This window comes from Condylostylus longicornis, unplaced genomic scaffold (assembly GCF_029603195.1).
Source record: "Condylostylus longicornis isolate FDR11 unplaced genomic scaffold, ASM2960319v2 ptg000013l, whole genome shotgun sequence".
Taxonomy (NCBI): domain Eukaryota; kingdom Metazoa; phylum Arthropoda; class Insecta; order Diptera; family Dolichopodidae; genus Condylostylus; species Condylostylus longicornis.
Genome location: NW_026577982.1, coordinates 2,692,100 through 2,708,319, shown reverse-complemented (window position 1 = coordinate 2,708,319; position 16,220 = coordinate 2,692,100). Strand labels below are relative to the sequence as shown.

Sequence of the window (16,220 nt, the reverse complement as noted above, 5' to 3'; positions counted from 1 at the left end):
AATTTGGAAAGTGTTTTTTGGAGTATATTAAATATCATATAATGGAGATTTTTAGAAAAACCAGCTTTGAAGCATAATTGAATTGATCGCTTCAAATTCTCTGTGTATTAAAAAAATTTATTTTGAAGCCTAAATACTAAAATTCATTATATCGTCGTATCAGAATATCAGATAAAATACGACAAATATGAAACTTACATATTCTCCAGGGTGTCCAGAGCAATGTGGCCTAGTAGGGATAAGAAGAGGACGAAGGCGTTGCTGGGATACAGTAAAACTGATCTCAGAATACTAGTGCGAGTGCTGACGGGGCATCGCCTCTTCGGCAAAATGGTCAAGAGGTTTGCAGTCAATACGACGAATGACTGTCGAGAATGTCGGGATATTGCGAAAGTGGACGATGTGAAACATGCTCTTTATGTTTATCTACATATATTTGAGTTTCCCCAAGAAGATTAACTTTTTCTGATAGATGATTTTTGATATTACATAGGTAGGTTATTAATCTACTACTAGATATTCTTCAAGTTGCAATAATTTGAACTCTCCCATAAATCGATTTTATGCCCTACATTTGAGTGAAGGCTTATATTAGCTCTGTATATCTATTGTATATCTACTTTTGATCAGCACAAATTTGAAATTTCTCCGAGACGTGCGCATCTGCTTGTCTGTCCAATAAGAACGGTTAAGATCAACTGGTCGGTAATTTTTAATTTATTTTACACTAAGAAACTCACAATATTAAAAATACGAGTAATCAATGTAAATAATCGATTATGTGTTGCTTGTAATAAAACTGACAAAAAACAAGAGTGACAAAGTACTTAATTGTATTAATTATGAAAAAATTACTAAACATTATTACATAGACAGGAAGATATTATTATGAAAGAAATAAATAACGGTAATTAAAAATAAAAATAAAAAACAAGAAAATCATTAACATACCATAATTTATGTTAATTATTATATAGCGGCAACATTATCATTAACATGGCGTTGCGTTCCGTGGCGTGGTGTATTGTAAAGCTTTTTATTTGTTTTTATTTAAATTCTTATTTAATTTTTTTTTATTCTATTTTCTACTAGAAATTCTCAATGGTCTTTATGTTTTCCTGCATACCTACTTGTCACATATGTACATAAATTTGATCTTGATAAATAAATTAAATGCTCGTATAATAGTGTTTTATTAATATTTGTTGATCACCGTAACCCACACGCATTTTAACAAATCTAATAAATTACAAATGACCTCAATAATGTAAGATTTTTTATATAAGATAAAATTCCTAAATTGATATTTTTGCAATCTCAATATTATGACATTTAATTTAAGTCAGAAAAAAAAAATATTTGTAAGTAAAACAATTTTAGTTTGGTTTTTTATTTTTTGTAGTATAAAGGATTGTAATTAATCAAGTTTTTTTTTTTAATGTTACTATATACTATATGTGTATAAAATTTTTATTAAAACGCTGATATCTGATATAGAGTCGAACGTATTTTTCTATTTCTAATCGCGATTTAAAAGTATTTTTGGCTTAAGTTAAAAAATAATCAGAAAATTAACAATTAATTTTAATTCGAAGTTAAAATTTTTGGTTTTATAGCAAAATCAAATTTTATATTAAAATATTGAAGTAAGATATGAAACGCGGTAAAGATCTCAAGCAGAAAGTGGGATGGGATGGGAGAGGCCGATTAATTTTATTTAAAATGTACAAACATTATTTTTCAGTAGTATTCACCAATTATAAGCAATTTGAAAAATCGTAGTACACTCTCGCCTGAGTGAGCACTTGTTTTTGAAGAATGACACGAGTCTGCTCAAAATATAAATTTATTTTAGCAGCTACCTGCAGTTACGGGCTCGTGCCTTCCCAGATTTACGATAGGCGATATTGACAATGAATGCCGTTTAAAGGACAATATTAATGTTTGCGCCTTAAGATATGCTATTTTATACTTCAAAATTTTTCGAACCGCGAAGTAACATCATTTTCGGCAAATTTAATAGAATTTCACTGCAACTTGTTAACTTAAGATAGCTTTTCAAAATTTTCGGATTGTTATACAATAACAATTAGCAATTTTCGGAAATATGAACTTTGACGAATTGTATCATTAATTTCCACTTTACTTTCCATTAGAACCATTTCGGAGGACGCATTGTTAAGCTAAATTTTTTTATGAGTCTACTGCTTCGTACAAATTGAGACTAATATTGAAATCGTGTATACTTTAGGATATTTCTAATTTTCAAATTAAAATTTCATTTACCTAAACTTAAACCTACACATATGGTATTAAAAAATCGTAAATTTTAACCAAATATTACACTTAAATGTAATTAAATACGTATGTATAATGTAACACCTATATATTTTTTTTTCAATTATTACGAAATTCTTGAATTTTAATGTTAATTACATTAAACATCCAGATTAAATTTGTTACATCCTTTAAAAATACATTATAAGTAATATGATAATGAATCTATGCAGACATTTAAAAGAAAATAAAAAAAAATTAATATTTTAAGATTCTTTCTTTCTCTCTAAAGGTAGGTGAGAAATTTACAAAGAAAAAAAAAATTAAAACTGTGATCTATAATAATGCTATCAACCCACAATCCTTTTGAATTTTATATATAGGAATTAAATTCCCTTATCCGCACATAAGAATATAAAATTGAGTATGTTATTTTATGTGATATACAACAAAGGCGATTGCAGCTGTTTGAAACCGAAACTGAAAATAATATAAACAAATTAAATTTAAAAAATAAATAATTGAGATTTTAACTTTAGGATATGTGGTTAAAATAACTTTAATCAACAAAGATATTTGCCACATTCACTCCAGGATTTGAGATATTTCTGAGACCAAATTTTTATATTCACAACAAACAGTGTTTTAAATAAGAAAAAAATCAATAGTTTAATGTTCTTATTCAAGATCGAGCCTCGTGGTATCAAATTGGTTATACAACAGTTCAACGTTCAACTATACTTAAATTTCTGATCCTAGGGTCAGAATCCAAATCAAGAAACCGACTATGACATAATTCGAATTAATTTTGGTATCATTCCAAAACAACTCTGGTAAAGATTATAACTCCAAAAAGGAGCCCTTTGCAAAAACGTTTTCGTTAACGGCTACACATCGTCTTTTATGCGCCTCCCAAATTTTCAAAAAAAAATTCAAATTACCTTCAAAAATTTATATTGAATTCTGCATTGCACTACCAGAAATGAATGTCTTTAACGATTTTTTAAATTGGTTGCCTTTTCCCCTTCAGGATTCCTAATAATATAGTCAAATGGATAGGTCAAACATCCTATGTGATCACAATCAATAATGCATGAACTCATAACTTATTTTATTATAAATAAAGAAATAATTTTCTCCAATATTCTAAACACTAAATTCATTTAAATGTGAATGCAGAAACCACATCTTAACAAGATCGCAATAATTTGTTTAAATCACCATAAATGAAAAATAACCATTTACAGCAAAAAATATAATAAACAGAAACCTTTACATACTATAGAAGATTATGCAATATGTCATCATAGTAAAACACCGCCACATTTAAGCACCTATTTTTTATTTGACAGTGATCTTTATACTATTCGTATGTACGACATTTAAATACCCAATACATTTTATAAAACAACCTACAATAACTAACATCATATACCGTAAAATGTAAAATAAATATTTGTTATAAGTTTTGCGGGCTTCTTATACAATGTACTCGTAATCTATACAATCCAAATATCTCACTTTTTGTGTTAACTTACTATAAACATTAGAATAACTTTAAGAGTAGACACGAATACGAATTTGAATCAATTACCTATAATTGCATATGTGTTTGTAGTGCAGTGTGCACATTGCATATGTTTTGCGACGATTTGTGCATAATATTTTTCAATTCCCACGCGGAAAAAATTAATTTTTCTTTTATATATAAAGATCTCAAACTTTTTTATATAATTTTCACAATTAATAAAAAATAAATAAATAATTTTTTTTTTCATTTTCATATTTTTATAAGCAGATTTTCTCTTGTCAGAATATTTTATTTTTATCCGGTAAGTGCAATTTTTTTTACAAGTTTGAATAGTCAGAGCATATTAAAAATGAAATTTTTGTGTTTTATCTTCTCTCCGTCGCGTTAAAATTGCAGAAAATTCGATATTTTGTCGCATTTATGGAAATGACTGAAATAAGAATTGAACGAATCTCTCTAAAATTCGGAATAATTCCAAAATAAGTTTCGGTGAATTTACTCTTTTTTTTGAAAACAATGTCATTCAAATTCAGTAATTTCTTTTTTTTTTGCTCTATTGGCGAAATTCTTCTGTTTTGCCATATGGGAAAATGGGAAGTTAGTCAAGAAATAGTATAGTATAACAGTTAACATTTACTAATTAGGAATAAAATTTTAATAGAATTTTTTGACGATAATGAAATTTGGAAATTCGAATTGCAAATTGTTCTTGCTAACAGTGAAATTATATAGTTTTTAATAAGTTTTGTTACTGAGTTTTAATCTAAAATTTTAAACTATATTGCAAAGTAATAAATGTTAAAAATTGCGATCAAAATCTAATCTAATAAATTTGGAATAGATAGTTGACAACTAATTGTACATATATTTTAACTTATTTCAAGACTTGCACATATTGCCCCCACTTTTACAAAAATTATCAAATAAATTTCATTTTAATTGCTCAATATCTCTTTATTAATCAAAACAATTTATGGTACCAGGAACATTATAACGCATAAATTGAACATAAAATAATTTTTTCACATAACACTAGTACTTAATTAAATTTCTAACTTGTTTTTTTTTCTTATTTAGCATTTTTAATAATCTAGCATATTATCATGTACATATGCTCTATGACTAATTACGGTGATCATTTAAAACCGATTACTTCATTAGAAACTGATTTGCATATGAAATGATTTCATATCAAAGAAATGAGTAAAGCAAATTGATAGCTATTGAATAATGCATAGATAAAGACAAAGAGAGCATGTTATGTACTGAGAATAATAAAAACAAGCAAGAATTCTATAATATGCTCTATACTTTGAGTATTGAAAATTATTCATCTAAGAGCGGGTATTATCAGTAGAATAGTTATTTTGTGATGATCATTTGATAATTAGGTACATACTTGTTGTTTTTCTCTGAATAATTGTTATAAACGAATTGAAATTGTTACCGTTTACGTCAAATTTATTACGTCATAAATACCACAAAAATTTTTAGATTTTAAAAATAAAAGTAGTAATTTCTTTGAATAAACCGAATTCTGAAATTAACAACTATTTGAAATTCGTCATCAATGGAAAATACCGAAAATATTGAAATACTAAATTCGTATTTATAGGCCAAAAATATGCAAATTCATTGGCAGAATAATATTAACGAGTTAAAAAAATTAGTTAAAGTCGAAACTTATTCATAGAAATAATAAAGTGAGTAACTAAGAGCTCATACCTTTCATAAATTAATATAGCTTTGTCCAAGTAATTTTGGAATTTGCTATTTTAGTCATTTGTTAGTAAAACAAATGTTTAAATCCGACGCTATCTGAGCCTGAGCTATCACAGTAATAGATTAGTATAATTTATAGGTCTTGAAATTGTTACATTCTTATATCTGTTATATGTATGTATAAATAATTTCTTAATTATCATACAAACTTTCTATAATCTACATATTTATTTTTATTTTGGTAAAATACAGTTTTATAATTAAGTATTTAGAAAAACAATTACGAGTACTTATACTACATAAACATAAAAAATAGTGCAATTAAATGAAAAATTGATATCTAAAATCAGTTTTGAGTTGCACACATTATTATTGAACTTTTATATATACGGGGTGATTTAGTAAAAAGTACAATATTATATATCATTGTTCAGAGCATCGAAAATGGGTAAAATTTTTATTTGGCACCAATTGTCAAATCTTAACGGTTTGTGGTATACAGGGATTTTAACTAGTTTTTACGAAATTCTACTTGCCCAGGCTTTCTTACTTATTACTTCCGAAAAAGAAGGTAATTCGCACAAAAAGTTCTTGAAAGGACTAGTAAAGGGCTTGAAAGCAAGATATTACTCGATTGCATAGTCTATGTATTTTCGGAATACCAAGCACTTGAATTTTAGAATAAATCAAATTTTTTTCCCTTTTTTATGTTTTTAGTTTTCTCTAACCCCACAATTTCTTGTGAAACTTTTAGAAACTTTAAGAAATTTTTTTACAGGTATTTGATGACTTACTTAATCTTTAATTGAAGTCACTAAAGTTTTTAAAAAATCTTTTGTGGTACTGGAAATATTGTACAAAAACCATTTATATGTCAAGATTTTAAGGGCTCTAGAAAAATATTGAAACTCAAAAAATTGTAATAATTTTTGATTTTTATTGATTTTAAGTGTTGAAATAAAAATTAAACAAAAATTTTACGCAGTTTGAAACCTCTAAACAATGAGATATAATATTGTAATCCTTGCTAAATCACTCTGTATATTTTTAAAAAATATTCAATTGTATAGGTGAATTCTAGTTTCTAGACAAATTTGTACATATGTTATTCTCAAATTTTAAAACAATCTACAAGAATTTTACTACTTTAGCGACAACAATTAGTCTTTTTTATCAAAACCATTAATTTTATGTAGTTATAATTTTGCATCCAAAAAAAAATTCCAAAAATATAAATACTCGAATAGCAAGCAATATTTTATTCCAACCCCAATTTTTTTTTACATGTTAAAAATCTGAAAATTTCTTACACTTAAGTTATAAAACCTTTCTGAAAAATTACAAAGTTGCTATAACTATATGTTATAATTCTGTCGTTCACAAAACATTCAATTATAATCTCCACCATATCTTTACCCTTTACCATTTTATTAATAAATTAAAAATGTATCAAAAACACCACAAAATTTATTTATAGGTGCACATAAAAACAAAGTCTTTAAAAATTCATTTATAATTGAACTTTTAGCATATAATTTCAGTTGAACCTAACCTCAATAATTCAAAATGTAATTATAAGTTTAAAAAAAAATTAAAAAAAATTTAATTTTCACAATAATTTTTTTTCCGAATAATTCTTATAATTTGCAAATTGTAGTTTAATAGTCTAAATTTTAAATAGCCTTGGAAATAGTTATGTTTTTATTAAGAAATTATAAAAGAGTAATTAACATACCTGCATATATTACTGTGGAATAGACCAATTTGAAATTTTATTTTATTATTACAAAAACAAAATTTTATGTGTATATGACAAGGATTCTAAGAGAAGTAATGGATATCCCATTAATCTAATATTAATAACACCACTCATTTCTAATACGAATCACTCATTTGCTGCAACAGTGGCATAACTCGAAAAATACGTTTTCTGAGTTGTTTATGCAATAACCGCTTAACACATTTCTTTTTTGTGCACAAACGCCAACTCTTTTACCTGAAATTTATCGCTTATATATGATTATAAAATAATGCTCTAAACCCGGAAGAACGTATTAGATCCAAAACTTAATTTAATGTGCAAATTTTAAGTTATTTCAATAATGATAAACGGCGGGGTAAACATTTGTTGAGAAAATGAATAAAATTGTATAATTATAGGCGAAAAATTCCTGGATATTCTGCAAATGAACAAACTTCTCATGCATCATCAAAACTGATACAGAAGATGTATAAATTTTTTACAATTATAACGATCATGACAATAAATAAATTAAATAAAATGAACATCCATATATTTTTGAAAATGTAGTAGCAAGCTATTTATTATGCCATAGTTTGGTGATTTGTAAGAGGAGCAAGTTGTTTTCAAGCTATTAAAAGAATATCCTTAAAAAAGCATTTCTCTTGCGAGCTAAGCATTAACTTTCGTGCAAAATTAAATTATATATAAATATATTTTGAACTTTTGTTCTGTTTACTGCTGGTTGACAGACAAAAAAAATGCTAACAAATTCCAGATATTTTTGAATTATTTGTCTTCTTAGATATTTTAACCCATCAAGTAACAAACAACCCATTTACCCATGTTCTGAATTTTCAAAAATACCCAATACTTTTATATTCTTATTGTAAATAAAATTATGTATAATTGATTTTAATATGAAATTCTAAAATTTTGAAAAATATATACTGAACTTGACCTTATTGCATTTTTATCTAATTTTAACCAAAAACAAATGAAATTCTCTTTGAATTTTACTTCTTTATAATTAACTTCAAAATTGTAATACATACTATTCTACTAATTATAGTATTTAAATACAATTTTCTCTCTTCATTTATCTCTCTCTCTCATTGGCTATCAACAATGTAAAACGATTGCTCTTAAATAACATTATAAAAATTCATAGAAATCTCATTTATTTTCTCATTTCAAATTCATTAACACTTGAAATTATTACTCAAAATTATCAAAAAATAAATAATTCTTTTTTTTTTAAATTATATGAAAAATGACAGTGGCCATAACAAATTTATAACAGTTATTTTTTTTTGTTAACCTTTAAATTTAAATTTGAACCTTAAATGAATTTTAATTGTTCAATAAGTTCAAGGTTGAATTCTCCAACTGAACACAATTAGGACAATAAAGATTTTTCTCCATTTTGTTTTCATTAAAATTAAAAAAAAAATTATATTTAACCTTTATTTACTGTTATACAAGAAATATGTATACTTAGTAAAAAAAATTATAGTACATTAATAAAATAAAACAATGGTTATTAAAGTACTTTAGAAAAGAAAACAATACTAATGGTTTTTGGAAAATTATGGTAAAAAATTTAAAAAGTAAAAAATAATAATAAAGTGAAAATGGGTGCAAATAATTGTAGTTCAAATACAGTGGTTTAAAATATTGAATATTCAAGTTTTATTGTAATTTATAATTGAACCGGAAAATTTTAATCAAACTTGCATTCTACAACAAAAACAAGAAACGTTTCATTTGTGCCACAAGAGGCGAGATAATTTCAGAAAATTTCATTTCTCTGACAATCAGACGAAGCTAGTAATTAAATAAGAATTAAAAGTTTAATGATTTCTAAAAGTCAAAGTTTCGGAATTGAACTAAATTTTAATGGATTGAAAATTCAAACCGTTTAGAAAACGAAGGATTCTTCAAATCATACCATAATTTCAATAATTACATCAAATTCATTAAAAAGGTAGATGGTAATTCATGCAGACTTTAGTCCTAAATAAAAATGTGAGCTTCAATTATATATAAGAACTCTAAACGCTTTTACAAAAAAATTTTTTCGAAATTTCAATTAAAATTATTGGAATCTCTATTGGAATTGTAGACTTCACTCATCCTTCTTTCCAGACTTCACTGAATGAAGATTCTAAGAAGAAAATAAAACATAAAATATTTCAGTCAGTACGAAATACAATACCTTTTTAGCAGCATTTAGCAACATCAAAAATTTGTTCATAGATTTTATTTGATGAGAATTGGATGGCATTCACACCCATCAAACAAAATACACGAACATTTAAACATCAAACTTTCATCAAATTTTAAATAAATCAAACAAAATACATGAAATATGTTTGATGTGTGAACCCTGTTTCAAAGTTACCTTACAAAGTTTCAAAGTTAAATACAGCTTCAAAGAGAATTCTAATTAAAAATTCCTCTATCACTGATTATTAAGGAAAAATACCTGTTCTTCTTAAAAGAAAAACTTTTAAATAATTAACTCTGATCTCAAAAAAAAATCTTAACAATTTCACGCAAACAGTCACCTAAATTACATTTTTAACTTTAAAATCATATGTGTACATAGAAATAATTAAAATTTATATTTATTTCTCTAACTATTATAATCAAATTTAAAAAAAATGAAAGTATTTTATGGCAATTAAATACAATTAAGAAAATAAAACAAAATAGGAATAGGAAAAAATTCCCAATCACAACTTTTATCAGTGATGGAACACAGTTATAACATTTTCTTACAACTGAACTGAAAATCTACTTATACTTGTACATAAAAAAGGTATATAGTTGAAAAAAAAACACAAAAGGTAAAAGTGAAATGGCCCATATGTTCCAATGAACTTAAAATTCACAAATATACCAACGTATGTGTACAAGTTATACATCAAGTGAACAAAATATCACAATATATTACACATGTCTGTATATGCGAACAACAGTAGTTCATTTATCATAATAATCACCTCTAACCTAATTCAAATAATATGAAAGCATCAGTAATTGGTAAACTAATCAGCATATCAGTAAATCTTAGATATATATAATGAAGATCTGTTAAAGAAAACATTTTGGGAAAGAAAAAACCATTTTCTTTAAATTGTATATAATTATATTTGTGTTTGTGTTTGTGTATTTACATACAAAGAATGTTATATCAAAATGAGAAATTATAGTATGACTTAAATTACATTCAAACGTCTCACCTCAAAGTTTTCTTCTCATATATTTAAGTAGGTAGCACATTATAAAATACATTGTATACATACATATACTTACCTACAGATGGCAGCTTACACATTCAGATCATATACACAAAAATATTTTATATTACTTTTGTTTTAGATACTTTTATATTTCACTTTATCTTAAAAATAAAGCTAGAAAAAAAATCCCACAGTTGAAATTTTATAGCATATTTTTAACAAAATTAGAAACAATAAAAATTTACTCATTAGTTTTCACACTGTCTGTTACGAAAGCTGTCATTTTATATAAATGTAAGGCTGCAAATGTGAAACACCTATTTATTTCTCTGGAAAAGTATTTACTTATTATTCCCTAAACTCTAAAAGTTATTGCCTTCCATAATTCAAACCAAAATCGCTAATAATTTTATGTAATCCTCGACCTACTTCTTTCTTAACTGTTATATTTTTGCTTTAAATGGTTTTCCTTTTGCAAATTGTAAATTAGAACAGTAATGCTTCGCGTCCTAAAACATTTATTAATGTATACCCCAACCTTTTCTAATGGATCAATGCTTCATACCTAATGAGAGGGCCTTCTCGCCTTTCCCAAACACAAGACTAGTGGTCTCCAAGCCCAGTTTCCTTAGGTGCTTCTTACATCTGCACTGTCTCGTTAGGAAACCCGTGAGAATTCTCACATGGTCTGTCGGTATCCTACAGATCACTTCAAAACACTCGCGATTGTAACAACGCCCAAAAATTTTTTTTTACTCACCGGAACCTCAGACGCGTCCTAACAATCTCTAGGTTTTTTTCCACCGCTTGTTATCACCTCCTACACAGTAAATTATAAGAATCTAAAATTTTTAAATTCTGAGAGAATTATGTTAGCAAACCATGTTTCTGTTATCATATTAAAAAACAAAAGACTTCACTTAAAGGAAATGTGCTATTTTAAAGAATCATTGATTTATTTGGCAAAAAATGTATATGTATATGAGTAAAATGAAGGAGTAATGATGATGACTACTGAATGAATAGAACACGATTTATAATTTCATTATATGTGGTTAATTATAATAACTTACATATATTATTTTTTTATATATAAAATGAATATTTGCATTTTATGTAAAATTGTAATTTATTATAATTTATTTACATGGAAAAATATTATAAGTCATATTGTTTGTTAGCACATTCCATTAAACACTGTGTAATACACGAAATTTTTGAATAAATGTTGTATACGCATATTTGATGTGCAATTAAGGATACGTGCAAAGAAAATTTTATTATTTAAAAATTTGTTTTATATAATTATAATGAGCTCATCATTTAAAATATAGTTGATGAAGAATTTGTTTGTTCTTAAAAATGAAACAATGAAATATCATATGACGGTGCAGCGTACGATGATTGTAACTTCGTTACTAATACTGACGGTTATTAGTATTGACTTCGGATCAAACCAACGTTTTCTCAAATATAGCACATTTTCATTTTGTTTTATAAAACACGATGCTCTCTATTACCGTTTTCTCTTAATATTTTATTAATAAACCATAATTATTGCATACATGTAGGATGAGAACTAAAAAGAGCTACACAATTCAATGGGATGCTATTGTTGATTGAGTCATTTATATTTTAAAAATTATATTTTGCATTCAAAAAAATTTCATTATATTTTCTAACAGGAAGATAGTGTAGGATTGACCGTTATTTATCTGCTTTTCAAGAAATTTGATTAGACTTTAGTTTAAAGCGATGACTCGAATTATTTATTATAGTGTGGTCTACAGGCTGTTCAGATTTCAAACTGTTAAAAATGAAAATGTAATAGAAAAATTGTGTTAAAAAATTTTTCCACCTCTTACCTTCGAGATGTGCTACAAATATGCCGCAAATGACAACAAATTAACAGTTTAACGATTTGAAATAAAAATTTTTTACAAGTGTTATACAATTATTCAAATAAAAATTTTAGTTTCTAAATGAATTTTATTGCTTATATTTAACAATTCTTAAAATATTTTACCAAAAATTTTACAAACGATTTGCGTTAATTTTAATTGTGCTTATATATGTACGCCTACGAAATATTTAATACGCTACTTAAAAAATGAATAATAACAGTAAAATACTGTTAAAACAATAAATTTGCATTATTAGAAATCTACATATACCCATACACATTGAAATTTATCTTGAAATTTATAAAGAGTACTACATTTCATTTGCAATATACTATGTATAACAATATAGTTATATTTAATAGCTCATTAGCTCGTAATAATATTTTCTATTCAATATAGAAAATGAAATATGTTATGCGAGTACCTATACCTATAATTTTTGTATATTTTAACAAAAATAAATACATACATTTATTCTTCATCAATTACTCCAATTTCATGTGTTAAAATCATGTTGTTACGGCTCATTGATATGCATAAATCGTGAAATTTTCAAAGAGAATAAAAAAATAGCAATAACAGAAATAACTACTTACAAGATAATAACAGTATTAAACATATTTGCTTACTACACTACTTTTTATTATAATATGTACAAATACAGTATGTATACGTCCCAACTCGACTATTATGTTCCAAAGTATTCAAATGTAATTGTAATGCAAAAAGTAAAATTTCAAAATTTAATTTTACATAATTTCTTTTCACTCTCTTTTTACCATCATCTCGATATTTTATTACATGCAAGTGAAATAAAGTAACAATAATAATTATAATTGTCGATATAACAATAAAAATTGTGTGTGTTTAAAAATTTTTATGTAATGATGCATTTCAATAGTATTTAATTCAACAAAAAATTATTGCCAATTGCCATGATGAAAATTCACCTTTTTTTATTTCTTGTAAATATTGTCATTTTGTATTAAAATAAATATTTTTTTTTTTAAGTTGAAATTAAAATAATGATATTATTTATAATATGAAGTTCATTAATCAAAAGCAGGATATTATAATCAAAGTATAGAGGGGAAAAAAATTCTCTTTAATTCTTAATTCATTTAAGTACCTCATAAATTTCTTTTATAACCTCATAACTCCATTCTTATAGTATACTTATTCCCGTATTATTCCTTAAGAATTTAAATTTTAAAGTCCGGTTTATCAGAAATACGAGTATAATTTAAAATGCAAAACCTGTAAACAAAAAAAAATTTTGCCTATATTCATTTCTAAATCCTTTTGTATAGATTTAATTCTTATAATTAATATTTTTTGTATGACCATTAAACAGAACGTGCTTTGGATGGTAGATAGTCGAGTTTAAAGAAACGGCATAAGACAAATAGGAATTCACTTTCTTTTTTTTTAGAATATTGGTAAGATTTAACATTTAACATACTCGTAACATTAAAATGTTATGAAGAATAACATTTTATTAAAATAAGGAGTTTATTCACCTTATTGTTTATTGTTGAATTATTGAGATTATTTTGAACACATTCATAATTATTGTGAATTTATGTCATTTTAAGGGGAGAACGTCTTTTTTAATACTGGACTTAATTTAGTGAATTTCAATCGGAAATTTAGTGAGATTTAGTTATCTTTGCCTCTCATGTTTTCCGTGCTATCAATGAAAATGTAAAAATTCGACAGTTTTGAAAAATACCAAACTTTGTGGCCTCATAATTCGAAAAAGAGGAATTTAAAAGCATATGACACTAGCGGTTTTTTGTTCGTTTAGATGTATTCTATCACCCTGCTTCGGGAATATTATCTAGTTCGGGACAACCGGTATATAATTGCAATTACTGTCTAATATTTGCAGTCACTATTTATATATTTATATAGCGAAAATTATTCATATATTCTTAAAAGTTATTAGCCTCGTAAAGAAAATTATATAATTAATAGTGGCTGCAATCAAAAAAAGAACTTCAATATACAAATTTCAATATAAATTTTTTTGTTTATACAAGTACATTCGATTTCAATGAACAAAGAGTAGATGAAAATGACTCAAAATAAACTCTAACTTTACTAACAGACATCGCTGCCAAAAGTGAAAATTAATCTTCAAAATGAAGATTAAATTTTAAAAATCTTCTTTAATAATTTTGAATAAGATTTTTAAAATTTTTAATTTTACATACAAAAATATTTTTTAGAGCTATACAGAAGTCTTTCATCGACTAGACGCAATAACCAAATGCGCATACGGCTTATAAAATTATATATCATGGTGCATGTCATAAATTTTTGTTTTTGATATCTGATTTTAATTGAAGATCTTGAAGGGTTTGGGAAGATTTTTTTTTTATCAAATCTTCAAAATTAAGATATTTGGGCTAATCTATTTGGCAGCACGGCTAACAGACAAAAATTCACTTTCAAAGAACAAATTTTACTATTAATCAACCCCGTATGTTTCTTCTACTTAAACTTAATTACAGAAATTTTCACTTTTACTTTTAACAATTTCTATAGCTACATATTTGAATTCTATCCATTCTGTATGACCCGTATCCATATGTATAACTATATCTAAATAACACTCGTACAATATAAAATATATAGATTAATTGACAATATACATTAGAAGGCTATCAATCTGTCTGTTATCTTCAATCATTTAAACTTATTAAATCTTTGATTCGTGTATAATGACACCATATAATTTATAAAAAAAAAAGCTTAAAACCAAAACAAAAATCTTATTAAATATTTCTCAAATTCTAATTTTACCATTTTATTTTTTTTTACTTTCAGATTATTATCGCAACTACTTATACATACATACATATGAATTAATAAATGGAATGTGAACGACTGTATAAATAAATTAAGAAAAAAAAAGAAGAAAAAAGCTACCAATATTATGAATCCATTGACTTAAATTGATTCAACATTTTCAACTCAACTATATATACATACATTATAATAATTGCAAGTCATTTATCATATCTCTTATAAGATTATTAAGAAAATCTTGAAAATCTAAAAAAAATTAGATCGGAATCTAAAATTTAAATGTAAAAACGAATTGAAGTGATTAAGAGAAGACAAGAAACATAAAATTCACCTACAAATTTATTCCACTTGAATGCTTTTATTAAGATCAAAATCACCTCTTTTCTTTCCTTTTCTCTTCTCTTTCTCAAAGTGTACTTAAAATATTAATGAACTGTTTGCTACTGCAAAATATACAAAATTATAATTTAAAATAAAATTATTTTACAAGTACCTTAAAAAATCTCACAATTTTTTTTTTTGTAATTTTTTCACATAATTTTCATCTTTTTTTTTTATTTACTCACCTTATACACAATTAGAGGTTAATAAAACCTCAGCCAATTGTGAATTTTTTTTTGCCGTCTACAACACAAGAAAAGAAAAACCTTTTAACCTTCAATTAACAGTTGAAAAGTAAAATTTTTTTTATATATTATTGGACTGTGATATCGGAGGAGTAACAACAATTAGAAGAAAATCCAATGAGATAAAGGTAAGTTGACACCTTTTATTGTTATTACTATTATTATTTTTATATCCATAAAAAAATATGTTCGAAGGGCATTATAAATTTGTCTTACCGTTAGCAACGCTAACAAATGATGATCTGAGATGTAGACATAAGTGTGCATTTCTGATCAGTGGTGAATTCTAAGTCGACTTGATCATGTCTGTCCGTTTGTTCGTCCATCCATCCCAACGATAACTCAAAAACTAATTGA

At 25.5% G+C, this 16,220-nt stretch overlaps 1 protein-coding gene across 1 annotated transcript in view; it reads left to right on the top strand.

Moving 5' to 3' along the window:
- Window positions 1–16,220, top strand: part of LOC129619378 (uncharacterized) — a 131,280-nt gene that overhangs the window by 77,904 nt on the left and 37,156 nt on the right. The window contains exon 2 of the mRNA XM_055534628.1: window positions 15,256–15,991. The gene's annotated coding sequence lies outside the window, so the exon portion shown is untranslated. The remainder of the gene's footprint in view (window positions 1–15,255; window positions 15,992–16,220) is intronic.